Here is a 14,621-nt window from a genome sequence, read left to right as displayed (position 1 = left end):
TTTGCCTCTGCAATAATGGAGAGGACATGAGGAGATGGGATAAAAAGCCTACTTCAGCCCTACAGTCACAAGTGCTTGAGTTGCAAGGTAAAGCAAACAGAAGAAAGGATGGTTACATGAATATGGCTGCTCCAGTTCAGAGTATGCATTGCCCCTGTCCAGACAGGAACTCACCTTGCAATTGTAGACGCCGTCCTCAGCATTAGGGTTTCCCTGCCTCCAGCCAGGAGGAGGAGAGGGATAACCGAGTTTATTGGACTGTGTGGATTTGATGGCCTGGCACATTAGAGCCACGAAAGTATAGAGCCCTGGTGGACACTGGTGCACAGTGTACCCTAATGCCATCGAATCATAGAGGGACAGAATCAGTCACTATTGCAGGAGTGACAGGAGGATCTCAAGAACTGACTGTACTGGAGGCTGAAGTGAGCTTGAATAAGAATAAATGGGAGAAGCATCCTATTGTGACTGGCCCAGATGCTCCGTGCATCCTTGGCATAGACTACCTCAAGAGAGGGTATTTCAAAGACCCGAAAGGGTATCGGTGGGCTTTTGGTATAGCAGCTGTGGAGACTGAGGGTATTACACAGCTGTCTACCTTACCTGGCCTTTCAGATGACCCTTCTGTGGTGGGACTGCTGAAGGTTAAAGAACAACAGGTACCAATTGCTACTGCCACAGTGTATCGGTGACAGTATCGCACTAACCAAGACTCCCTGGTTCCCATCCAGAACCTGATTCGTCAGCTGGAGACCCAAGGACTGATCAGCAAGACTCGCTCACCCTTTAACAGCCCGATATGGCCAGTGCGAAAGTCTGATGGAGACTGGTGGCTAAAAGTAGACTATCGTGGCCTGAATGAAGTCACACCCCCAGTGAGTGCTGCTGTGCCAGACATGCTAGAACTCCAATATGAACTGGAGTCGAAGGCAGCCAAGTGGTATGCCACAATTGACATTGCTAATGCCTTTTTCTCTATTCCTTTAGCAGCAGAGTGCAGGCCACAGTTTGCTTTCACCTGGAGGGGTGTCCAGTACACCTGGAATCGACTGCCCCAGGGGTGGAAACACAGCCCCACCATTTGCCATGGACCGATCCAGACTGCACTGGAGAAGGGTGGAGCTCCAGAACACCTGCAGTACATTGACGACATCATTGTGTGGGGTAACACAGCAAAAGAAGTTTTCAAGAAAGGTAAGAAAATAATCGAGATTCTTCTGAAAGCAGGTTTTGCTGTACAAAAAGGTACAGTCAAGGGACCTGCACGAGAGATCCAGTTCTTGGGAATTAAATGGCAAGATGGGCATCGCCAGATCCCAACGGATGTGATGAACAAAATAACAGCTATGTCCCCACCTACTAACAAAAAGGAAACACAAGCCTTCTTAGGCGTTGTGGGATTCTGGAGAATGCATATTCCAGGTTATAGTCAGATTGTGAAACCTCTCTATGAAGTGACTCGAAAGAAAAATGAGTTTACGTGGGGTCCTGAGCAACGACAGGCCTTTGAGCAAATTAAGCAAGAGATTGTGCGTGCAGTAGCCCTTGGACCAGTCTGAACAGGACGGGACATTAAAAATGTGCTGTACACTGCAGCTGGAGATAATGGCCCTACCTGGAGCCTATGGCAGAAAGGACCAGGGGAAACTCGAGGTCGACCCCTGGGATTCTGGAGTCGAGGCTATAAAGGCTCTGAGGCCAACTATACTCCAACTGAGAAAGAAATCTTGGCAGCCTATGAAGGAGTTAGAGCTGCTTCAGAAGTAATTGGTACTGAAGTACAGCTCCTCCTGGCGCCCCGATTGCCACTGTTGGGCTGGATGTTCAAAGGTAAAGTTCCTTCTACTCATCATGCCACTTATGCTACCTGGAGTAAGTGGGTTGCCTTAATCACACAGCGAGCTCGAATAGGAAACCCAAATCGTCCAGGAATTGTAGAAGTGATCACAAACTGGCCCGAAGGCGGAGATTTCACAATGCCACCAGAGGAGGTGGTAACACGTGCTGAGGAAGCCCCACTCTCAGATAATGAGAAACAGTATGCTCTGTTCACTGATGTATCCTGTCATATTATAGGAAAGCATCGAAGATGGAAAGCTGCTGTATGGAGTCCTACACGACGAGTTGCAGAAACAACTTAAGGTGAAGGTGAATCAAGTCTATTTGCAGAGGTAAAAGCTATCCAGCTGGCCCTAGACATTGCTGAATGAGAAAAGTGGCCAATTTTCTACCTCTATACTGACTCATGGATGGTGGCAAATGCTCTGTGGGGATGGGTAAAACAATGGAAGCAGAGCAACTGGCAGCGCAGAGGTAAACCCATCTGGGCTGCTGAATTGTGGCAAGATATTGCTGACCGGTTAGGGAAACTAGTCGTGAAAGTACGCCATGTAGATGCCCACGTACCTATGAGTCGAGCCACTGAGGAACATCGAAACAATCAGCAAGTGGACCGAGCAGCTAAGATTTTCCAGACAGATTTAGATTGGGAACATAAAGGTGAACTGTTCTTAGCTCGGTGGGCCCATGACACTTCAGGTCATCAAGGAAGAGATGCAACGTACAAATGGGCTCGTGACCGAGGGGTGGATTTAACCATGGACGCTATTGCACAGGTTATCCACGATTGTGAAACATGCGCCGAAATCAAGCAAGGTAAAAGGTTAAAACCTTTGTGGCATGGAGGTCGGTGGTTGAAATACAAGTACGGGGAGGCTTGGCAAATCGACTATATCACACTCCCTCAAACCCGCCAGGGTAAGCGTTACGTGCTTACAATGGTGGAAAGAAGCACCAGATGGTTGGAAACCTCTGCCGTGCCCCATGCCACTGCCCGGAATACCATCCTGGGCCTTGAAAAGCAAGTCTTGTGGCGACATGGTACTCCAGAAAGAATTGAGTCTGACAATGGAACTCATTTCAAAAACAATCTTATAAGTAGCTGGGCAAAAGAACATGGTATTGAGTGGATATATCATATTCCCTATCATGCACCAGCTTCTGGAAAAATTGAACGATACAATGGATTGTTAAAAACTACCCTGAAAGCAATGGGTGGTGCATCCTTTAAAAATTGGGACAAGCATTTAGCGCAAGCGACTTGGTTAGTTAATACCAGGGGATCCATCAATCGAGCTGTTTCTGCTCAATCAGACCTTCTACATACTGTAGAAGGGGATAAAGTCCCTGTGGTGCATGAAAGGAATATGCTAGGGAAAACTGTTTGGGTTTTTCCTGCCTCAGGCAAAGGCAAACCCATTCGTGGGACTGGTTTTGCTCAAGGACCTGGATGTACTTGGTGGGTGATGCTGAAGAATGGAGAAGTTCAATGTGTACCTCAAGGGAATTTGACCCTGGGTGAGAATACTTAATTCCGAGTATGATGTTAGTTGTTTATAATACTAACAGTGTCCTAGAAGTGTTTTTCAGGATGACACTGCAATGATGAAACCTAGCCGGATTGATCAAGTGGCGTCTAGTAAAACTTCTCCGAGATGGACATGCTCCCCATGGGCATGAACCACAATGAATTTCACACTTTCCTACCCTGAGAATCTGATCTGCTGTGAAATGGACTTAGCTTTTGTTTATAAAGATAAATTATAACTGAGTGACTTACATATATCTATATATATATATGTATGTGTGTATGGATTTTATAGATGATAGTAGTTGTAATCTAAGCATGATGCAAATGGTATGGAATAAGGGGTGGAATGTCCCGGTTTGAAGTAAAACTGAACCAATTTTCTGCTCTGTAACTTTACATCCTAGCTAGGCCTCCTCTAACTCTCTGAAATTAACGGCATAATGTGGAGAAAACTGCTCGTTCTCAGAATGATAAGACCAATGTTTGTGCTCCATGCCAAGGAATGGTGTGCAGAGAGGCCCTTGCTTATACTTACTGCTATAACAACCAAGGTCAGCCCATTTCGTTATTTGCCCCCTTAGGGGGTTGGAAACAGAAAAAACGTAGAGGGGTCACATCAGTGGGGAGGAGTGGACAGGACAGGTGACCCAAACCTGACCAACAGGGGTATTCCATCCCATCTGCCCCATGCTCAGTATAAAAGCTGAGGGATCAAAGAGTCAACTCCCTTCCTGCGATGGCCGACGTCCAGAGAGGACTCTGTTCATCTGCCTTTGATCCCGATCCGTGTGTTCCTGACTCCAGAGCTGGAATCCAGTTCCCATTCGTCGCCGAGTCCAGTCTGGGACTTCCCCAGTGCCTGCCGGTGACGTGACTGTCATCCTGGGAGCTTGATACGGTTTTGTATATATTGTATCTATTTCATTATTTTCTTCTTTTTTTTTTATTTTAATATTAATTCTTCATTAAAGTAGTTTAGTTCATTCTAAACTTCTAAATCTCCTTATCTCTCTCCTCTCTTTTGGAGGGGGGGAGAAGGGGGGGAAGGGCCATCTGTCAGTCTGGTTTTGGTAAATTCGGCCAAAACCACGACATCCAGACATGGACACACAACCAATTCAGCACAGGAACATTGCAGGCTTGCTCACACCCCAAGAAAGCCTGAGAATACTTAATAAGTTTTCCCCAATCAGTGATATTTCACCCCAAGTTGCTATCCAGAGCTGGATCCCCCAGAAGCGAGGTAGCACAGCAGGGCACACCAGCTTCCACGCTCTCATCCTTACTGCTCTTCATCCCTGGGAACCACACATGGCCACAAGCCTGAATCCTCCTAACACATCCCATTGATCGTCACCAAAGACCAGTATGCTTTCCCAGAGCCTGAAAACCCTTGTGTTAACACCCCAGGGGGTTGCCTTCACATCCTGGTTGTTGAACAGGTCCATGAGCTGCTCCTCCAGGGCCTGGAGATACTCCAAGGCCAGCATGAGAAGGAGCTGCAGGATCTGGGGAGGAAAAAAATCCAGAGGGTGAAACTCAGCAGTCCTGGATATAGCAAGGACCCCACTCACCCACAGGGCCATTGGAGCTTGCTCCAGCACTGGGAGCTGGGAACTGCCCCAAGCCGACAGCCACTGTAGGGCAAGGACAGAGGGTCCAGCTCACCTGCGCTGAAGGTTGCTCTTGGGTCCACATGGAGCTCCACCACTCTTTGGGGGTGGCAACGAACATGACAGGGAGGCAAGAGCGAGCAGCCTCAAAGTTGTTTTTGATCTCTGTGCAGTTGGCATCTGGAGAAGGCAGGCAGATGGGTGAGATGCTCTGCCTCATCCACAGCCCTCTGGCCTCCTCGTCCACATATCACAGCCCAGAAAATCAGAATGGTTAGAGTTGGAAGGGACCTTAAAGGTCAACTATTTCCAGTCTCCCTGCCCTGGGCAGGGACACCTCCCACTAGAGCAGGTTGCTCAAAGCCCCATCCAGCCTGGTCTTGAACACTTCCAGGGATGGGGTATCCACAACTTCTCTGGGCAGCCTGTTCCAGTGTCAGGGCAGTACTATGGGCTTTTATCCTCTTCTACCCTCTGATCTCGCATCCACGTGCAACCAGAGCTCCATTGCCTCAGGCATGCTCTGCTCTCACACTTCCCTTGGCATCCACCTACAGGAAGTTTTGGAGATAGGATGCAGGGCTAGATGGACCTTTGCTCTAAACCCACCCAGGTGGGCCCAGACATGGCTCAAGACATGGCAGGCACTGGGACTGATGTGGGCTGGGAACTCACATAAGCTAATGACAGAGTTTGTGCCCAAAGAGTTTCCTACGTTTTGGGGTTTCTTTTCTCTCAGGTGAGAGGGGGGAAAAAAATATCTCTTTGGCCAAAAACACTTCCTATTTTTTTCATTAAAAAAAGCTGGAGGCTAAAAAAATATCAGTTTCCAAAATCCAATTCTCTCTCTCAAAAAAGAAAAAGTTGAGGGAGTGCTGAAACCCACAGAAACAGCTGCTCCCTCCAGCATTGCCCACACCACTCCCAAACAGCTTTAAAAGCTGGGTGTTGCTATCTCCCTCAATCCACCACCACCCAAAGCCAAGACAATTCTGTGGTCTCTTCTGGCTCCTGGGGAAAGATGGCATGTATCCGAAAGACAATCAACAGACAAAACACAAGGAAGAAGGCAGGGTCACAGGTCCACTTGGATGTGCCAACGTACTCCTTTCGAAGCCAGAGACCTTTATCAGGAAATCCTCAACATTCAGGAGGTAACAAAACCTGGAGGACTGTAGCCTTTTTCCCTTGCAGGGTTTGAAATTGGGGGCTAACAGACCATCCCTGTGATTTGAGCGGCTCAGCAGGGCTCTCAAAGCAGACACGGTGCAGGAGGCTTTGAAGCTTCCTGTCCAACAGCCTGACTGCTCTCCCAGCACAAACGAAGGTTTGGCCCCCAAAAGCCAGACTAAACCCTCAAGCAAAAATGCCGGCTATGGAAGGAGCAGAGGGTTTTAAAGACACTGCCACATCCAACACTGCTCAGGTTCATCACAAATTTCAGCAAGACCATAGTGCATTATCATTGAGATTCACCTCTTGAAAAACAGGCAGGAGGAAAAAAAAAACCCACGACACAACCAAACCCACCCTGAAGGCAAGTTAAGCACAGCAGGACAGGAGTAAGGGAGTGGAAAATCTCCCTTGCCCCCAGCAGAAGCTGTAATGCCTCCATGTATACAAGACCCCCGGAGCCAGGTGCTGACCAAGGAGGACTCAAGACCCTCATGCTGCAGCTCTCCTGCACGCTGCCTGCTCACTTGTGAGGCCAGCATTCAGGTTGACAGTCAGAGGGTTGTTCTTCCAGTCGAAGGTTGCCAGCAGGTTGAGGAAGCACAGGAATTGCACCTGGAGACACCTGCAGGCAAGAAACAGTTCAACACCAGCATTTGCTCCCTTGGCAGCAAGAGGGGTTCAGGGGTGACTTAGCGATGCCCAGACCACATGCAGCCCAAAAAGGGATGTCCATGGTGGGAGAGGGAAGTACAGAACAAGCATGAGGCGCTTCCCCTTCTTCAAATCCCTGGGTAAAGTCTTTCCCCCTTGTTCCTCCCTCCCCAAGTAAAAGAAACCAGCAGAAAGTGAAACATTGCCCCCAGTTGCCCCATCTCCCACTGTTCCCCCCACCCAGACTCCCAGGGTTGTAGCAAGGGGGAAGTTGAGAGAGGACTGCTCCCATCTCTGGTGCAGCTCCAAACAACGCCAGCCAAGCTCGCACTGTGATTCTTTCCCTGTGACAACACATGTGTGAAGCCAGATAACTGGGAGATGGGACTCCTGCTGGCAGGGTGTTTTAGGAGACATGAAAACATTCCAGGTATCAGGCTGTTACTCCTGCTATTTTGGGGAAGGAAACCAGACCCCAAGTGCAGGGCAGAGTAACCTTTTGGCTCCACACGGAGCAAAACCACTCCTTTTAACTTCATTTCACCCCCTCTGGGCCACATCCCATCCACCTGCCAGGGGCCAGCAAGCAATTGGCCTCACAGGGTTATTTACCAACACACTGCTCCATTCAGCTTTCAGCGGCCAACCTCTTGCCCTTCCCTCAAGAGTCTTCTCCAGGAGGAAGGGAGGCTGCAGCCACCAGCACCACCATAACATCCCTCCTGGGGAACCCAGGAGCCCCCAGCACACCGGTAGCCACAACACAGCTCTCGCCCCTGCTTCTCCCAGCCATCACCCCCAGGACGAAGGGCCCCACCAGTCCTCAAGAATTGCCCAGACTGCAACTGGTCCTGGCACAGAAGACTCTTTTGATCGGATTTGTTCCCCTTTGCTCCTAAAAGGGGTAAAGGAAACAATTTCCTCCTCCATTCAACAACCAGGTTAAAAGCAGGTTTTACCAAAGTCCAGGAAAGTGGTGCCAAAGTGTTCAGGGCTCATCTCCAGACTTTAATTTCACAAGCTGGAGAGCAGAAGTAGGGAGGGTGACAATTCCCAGCCCCCAAGATGCATCTTTTCTGTCTCAAAGTGATGTTTCTTTCTTTCAGCTGCACATTCAGCTGCAGCACTAAGGCGGGCTTGGTAGGCATGACCTAGCACTTTGCACCATGACAGGAAAGATCCTTCTCCTGGGTTTCCCAGCTGGACCTATGAGATGAAGGCACAGGAGCATCTGGCCCATGTCCTGAAGGACACAGGATCTGAAAAGTGCAGCCAGAGAAGCACAGTGGGACAGCGATATATCCTCAGACAACATGGACATAGTGGACACAGTGGACACAAGCAGAGAGAGGCCAATAGGATGTTTGCAGGGGAGAATGAGGTTTGGGGGCTGTGAGAGTAATAGGACTTCAGCAGCTATGCCTTGGTTGGCACAAAAAGCTCGGCAGATCCAAGGAGAGCACCATGCTGCCCATCCAAGCACCCACAGGCAGGCATTTTCTTTACCATCACTAACTTCTCTTGGGAACCACCCAGCTGCCTCAGGGCCACAAAGCTAAAATGACCTCCCTATAGCCCTCCCCATAATGCCCTTCCCAGAGAAACCCACAGCCCCACTGGGGGAGCAGCCATACCTCTTGCCCAGTCCTGATCACAGTCTCTAGCAGGGCCACCGTGTAGCAGACGGAGGATTTGAGAATGTCTGCGTGGCTACATGGAGAAGACAACAGAGCATCAGAGCTACGACACATCGACTCATCCATCCTGATGCTGTGTGCTGCGCCCACAAACAAGGGTCTGTCCAAGGCCAAGGAATCTCTCCATACAGGAAGGTCACGGTGAGGAGAAAATCAAGATCTCTACGTGTTCCTCCCATGTCCAAGTTATCCACCCAAAGCAGCACAGCAACTTGTGCAGCTTCACAGGATTCAAAGGCAAAGCTGCCAATGCGCAGGCTTTCCTCACAAGACCCCTCCCTTGAGTTGGGATAAAGTGGACCAGGCAACTCCTTTGTTCTGTACAAGAGGGTCTCATTTTTGGCAGAAGGTCTAAACTGTTACAGGAAGGCTTTCCAATGCTGTAGGGAGATCCAACTTTGTGAACCACTACAGGATCTCAGAGGATTTCATGAAACATCCTGCAAGGTCCAGACAGCTTCTCTTCCAGTTCTGCCAATGAGTGTCCCAACATCCCATCTGCATGTAAGGGCAGGACCTCACTGCCTCCTTGCCCCTAGCAATACTGCCAACAGAAACTACAGCACCACATGCTTGCCCTCCCCGCTTTCTCTCAGGAAGAAGCTCGCAGCATCAGGACCACAACTGAAATGACTTCCAGATTTCACAAAGCTGAAACGACCCACAACGCCCCCCAAAGTGAGAGGCTGACAACAGGGTTACCAGGGACATGGCACAAGCCAGGAGAGTGGCAGTGACCCGACCCCACACAGCTGCAGGTCCCCCAGCCTCAGCTGCTGCTCAAGCGTGACTTACAGCTTCAGTAGGTGCCCGACAATCTGCTCAGAAATGAGGTGGTTTTGGCAGACGGTGCTGGCCTCCCGCACCACCACCTCGCAGATGCTGCCATCCTGCAGGCCAGGGACACAGGTCACAGATGGGGCCGGCCAAACTGCTCTCATGACCATCAGCCAGCCCCACAGCCATCTGCAACCACGGCATGGCACCAGCTCTGCTCCATCCCACTCGACACAAGCAGGGCTCCCCTCACCTCAGGGCGATCGGCCTGCGGTCCATTCTCCAGCGTGCTGGCAGCAAACTCAGGGACAAACAGGGGCCTGACATCCTTGTGTTTCGGGGGCTCAGCATCAATCAGCCACTGCAGAAAAATGGGGAACATGAAGCACAAGGAGAGATGAGGTTGCTGGAGCAGCAGCTGCCGGGATATCAGGCTGCTAGATGGACCTCCTGCTATGTGTTCTCATGTGCCCAGAGGAGCATGGACAGAGAAAGCCTTGTTTAACAGGTCTCCTCAATGAGAAAACCAGTTGTCTTCACCCTGTCCCATTGCTGGGCCAGTAATTCTGCTCAGACCAAACCTCCCAGCTGCACTCCACACACCAGCACAGGGCCTCGGGTCCTGTATTCCCCACAAAGGAGACAGGCCTGTCTCCTCCCTCAGTGAGCAAAGATCTCCTCCTCGTGCCCAGCAGGGACACATGAGACCCCACGTGCTGCGAAGGATGCAGTGTCATTGCCGAGCTGCATTACCTCAGGGATCTAGGGGCAAGAAGTGAGGCACGAGCAGCGCTCTCCTGGCCAGCCCACAGGCCAGCAATGAGACGACAAAGGGAAGGGCCACAGCCACAGTTTCCACCCCAATCCATCAGCTCATTCAGCAGCTGCATCTTCTTGCAGGTGCCCTGCAGCTTGGAGACATGCTCCAGGCTACAGGAGGAGGAGAGAAGCTGGTCACCCACCTCTGACACCAAATCCTTTCTGAGAGAGAGATGCTAGAGGATGGATAAAGTGGGGAGCAGAGGGTCCTGGCCCAGGACCTTCCAAGAAGCAGCACTGCACTTTGGCATCTCAGGATGCACCACAGGAGATGCTGGTCCTTGGGACAGTCACCATTCCCAAAAGCCAAAGCATTGCTCCCCTCCTCCTGGGAGGCTATCTAGACAGTAAAAGTGGAATGGCCAAATGCAAGAGGCATCAGTGTCTATCTCAGAACTAGCAGAGCCACCTCCCACCAGGCAGGTCCAAATCCACCCCAGTCCAAAGCAAGAAGCAGCCCACTCCTCTCTGAACAGGCTCCCTCAGCATCAACCCACGAGCACAGCGAGGCTCACTGGAAGACATGGTCAAAGGCTCTGAGCATGGGCTTCGCAGTCATGAGCAGCACCTGAAAGCTGTCAACTGTCCAATCATCAAAAATTTCCATGGAGCACTTGGCTTCGAACTGGACCTGAGCAAGGAGACAAGACAGAGCAAGAGCATGAAAGGAAGGGGAGAAGGAAAGCAAATCCCTCCAGCAGTGGTCACCGATCAGTGTTCCCCCATCAACCACAGCCACTCCAGCTCCATGGTCACCAGCAGACCCTGATCCCAGACAGCCTCTGTCCTCAGCGTGAAGCCAAGTAACCAACAGCTGTTGCTGCTGGCCAGACAGTCCCTCCTTGATATCCCTGCCATCAAGGTGGTTTTTTTCTGCTCCAAAACAGTCATTTCTGCTAAACATCTGCTTGGCTTCACCCAAAGGTGCCCACAAAGGAAAATAACTTTCCTCTATCATTCAAGCAAGACAGGCAAGGCAGCACTACATCCAAGTCTTAAAACTCACTTCTAAGCTTCAGAGCTGGAGATGGATGTTAAAAGCTTAAAAAGCAACACTGAACTCCCTCCCCACATCCAACGTCCTCCCCCAAGACATCTAACCACCCTCTGGATGCCTCAGCTTGCTCCTAAGACAGCATCTTAGGATGTCATCACAACCTGCCCAGTACCTGGTGGTATTTGCTGGCAGTCATATCAGCGCAGAGGTTCACCAGCTCAGAGGAATCCACAAAGACCACTTCAAACACCTGGTGGAAATCATCCAGGACAGGCTGGAAAAGCAAACACAGTCCTTAGTGCCACAGCATAGCACAGACACCAGGGAACCACCACCTCACCACCTTCCCACATTCCCATAACAGGCATGTCCTTGCCCGGGGAGCACTGGCAGCACAGCCAGACACAGGCACAAGCCCCCTCCTCCCCGGAGGGTTGCTTTCCAGGGAGACTTCTGCATCCTTTGCTAGGCTGATCTCCATCACACTCAGGTCAGTGGTGGCTGTGAGCAGACAGGAAGGAACAAGTCATACTGCCATCTACATCTCCCCCACCAGTGAGGGTGGTATGTGGTCTTGCAACATTGTGTCAGGGATGACAAAGGATGGTCCGAGTGAGACACAATGGAAACTTACTAGTTAAACTAAGTCCAGTATACACGCTGAGAAAAACAAGGGATCTCAGTACTGTTGTTGCAAAACTATGTGTGTACCCATGAGAACCTGACCTTCAAAGAAGGAAAACAACAAGAAGAAGGTGCAACAATGTGGTCACGTATCAGGCAGCTGCTGTTAGCCAAGCTGAAGCACGAGTCTGGTGAGGCTCACCGCATGCGCTGGCCACGTGTGCAGCGACCCTAGCTGGTACTTTCCCACTCACTCTGGTGCAGGATATAAGGGGGCTGTCTCGGGTGGAGGGAGAGAGAGACATGAGAGCACTTTGAAGTTACAGGGGACGTCCTGAAGGCGCTGTGCCTACCTCCCCCCGCACCTTACCGATGTGGCTCCTCGCCATCCTGCTGCTCGGCGGTGCTGCTACTTATCTTTGGGTTGGTAAGACTCTCCTAAGTAACTGCTGTTTGTTGGTAAAACTCTCCTAAGTAACTTTTGTTTGTTGGTAAAACTCTCTTAAGTAACTTTTGGGACATTTGGGAATTGCTTATCAAGGCTTCACAATAAAGCCGAGTTAACATTTTGTTTTTCATGTGAGCTCTCGTTTGTACATTGGAATCTCTCTAAAAGAACCGGTTACAAACATTAACAGTGCTACAATGCAATGCTGGCCTCCACTCTGTGATGGGACCTACCCACCCCTCTGCAAGCTGCTCTATCCAGCCCTGCTCTGCTGCCTCATCCCCTTCTGTCCATCCCACCCACAGGGTCTCAGCATCAGAGAGATAAAAGCCACAATTCCTCCTTCCCCTACCGTGTTCAGGCTTTGTGCAGAGACTGCTGACACCAGCCTTTCCCTGCCCAGAGAGGCCCCTGGAAACTTACCCAGGAACTGTAGGGTGCTCCTCAGCACCTGGTACCCACTCATCATCTTGATGATCTTGCATGTCATCAGCAGGTAGGCAACCAGCATGGAGACAAAGAAGCCGCTGAAGAGCCCCAAGCCCTATGAAAACAGAGGGCTGAGTTAACAAGAGCTCCACGAGGCACCATGAGCCCCAGAGCCCACCCCACATGACTGCTTCTGGCCTCTGTCATCTCCAGCAGGGCAGTCCCCAAGCCCCAACCCCGCCAGGAAGACATTGAGGCGAAGCCCTGTACAGTGAGCAGAGATATGGATCCCCTTGCAGGAAGGCAACACCTCAAAGTTCTTTGGGAAATGGGATGAATTCCCCCCCAAAACCCACTATATCATTCCAGGGATCTCAAAGAAGCACGATTGTCCGGTTCACACAGACTCATTGCAACCCACGGGGTAGGATGGAGCTCCTTGAAACCTAACACAGCTCAAATCAGTCACAAGCCCACCACTTTACCCACCAGGACCAAACCACCACCTTTCCACCCCTAGGAAGGGAGAACAGGCCAAAGGCAGGTTAACCAGGCAAGCAGAGTCTGCCCTGTCCCCTGGCACAGGACATACCTTGCTGAGCTGCCGCTGGTTCAGCCAAACTTTGAGAAGGGCCAGGCCATACTTCATGCCTGGGAAGACAGTGGCTGTGCTAGACAAGAAGTGTGGGTGGGAGAACAGCACTGTGTCACAGAGGATGAAGCTGTTGTAGTGCGGGGTCGGGGGCTCAGGGGCTCCTGTGTGGGGAGACAACAGCACATTGGATCCAACTACAAATCTCCTGTTCACAGAAAAGGGCTGCAGCAAACCCACCTCCCGACACTGGGTGCAGTCTCTGGCTGAACCGAGCAGCCTCATGTTTCCCCAGCCCCAGGCCCTACCTTCTTGGGGGTGCTCTGCTCCATGAGCCAGGCTGTCAGGACATTGTTCTTGCTGGGATAAAGCAGTTAGGTTTGAAGAGATCTGGGGCAGGACATGCATGGAGTTGGATGCTGACCATCTGTCGTGGTTTCGGCCTAATTTACCAAAACCAGACTGACAGATGGCCCTTCCCCCCCTTCTCCCCCCCTCCAAAAGAGGAGAGAGGAGGAGAAAGAGATAAGGAGATTTACAAGTTTAGAATGAACTAAACTACTTTAATGAAGAATTAATATTAAAATAAAAAAAAAAGAAGAAAATAATGAAATAGATACAATATATACAAAACCGTATCAAGCTCCCAGGATGACAGTCACGTCACCGGCAAGCACTGGGGAAGTCCCAGACTGGACTCGGCGATGGATGGGAACTGGATTCCAGCTCTGGAGTCAGGAACACACACATCGGGATCAAAGGCAGATGAACAGAGTCCTCTCTGGACGTTGGCCATCGCAGGGAGTTGACTCTTTGATCCATCAGCTTTTATACTGAGCATGGGGCAGATGGGATGGAATACCCCAGTTGGTCAGGTTTTCTGGAGGGTCAGAAATGGAAAAAGCATAGAAGGGTCCCACCTGTGGGGAGGAGCGGACAGGACAGGTGACCTAAATCTGACCAACAGGGGTATTCCATCCCATCTGCCCCACGCTCAGTATAAAAGCTGAGGGATCAAGGGGTCAGCTCTCTTTTTTCAATGGTCGACGTCCGAAGAGGACCCTGTCTGTTCATCTGCCTTTGATCCCGATCCATGTGTTCCTGACTCCGGAGGTAGAATCTGGTTCCCATCCATTGCTGAGTCTGGTCTGGGACTTTCCCAGTGCCTGCTGGTGACGTCATCCTGGGAGCTTGATACGGTTTTGTATATATTGTATCTATTTAATTATTTCTTTTTGATTTTAATATTAATTCTTCATTAAAGTAGTTTAGTTCATTCTAAACTTGTAAATCTCCTTATCTCTTCCTCTCCTCTCTTTGGAGAGAGGGGGTAAGGGCAATTTGTCATTCTGATTGGCCAATCCAGCCAAACCACGACAGATTTTTTGGCGCCCAACATGAGGCTCGAATGGAGCTTGACCAGAGCTC

At 50.5% G+C, this 14,621-nt stretch overlaps 1 pseudogene; it reads right to left on the bottom strand.

Moving 5' to 3' along the window:
* LOC141476814 (nucleolar protein 6-like) overlaps positions 1-14,621 on the bottom strand; it is a 68,576-nt pseudogene that overhangs the window by 32,281 nt on the left and 21,674 nt on the right.

The sequence above is a fragment of the Numenius arquata genome, chromosome W (assembly GCF_964106895.1).
Source record: "Numenius arquata chromosome W, bNumArq3.hap1.1, whole genome shotgun sequence".
NCBI lineage: Eukaryota > Metazoa > Chordata > Aves > Charadriiformes > Scolopacidae > Numenius > Numenius arquata.
Note: the sequence above shows the minus strand (reverse complement) of the source record. Positions and strands in the feature narration are given on the sequence as shown.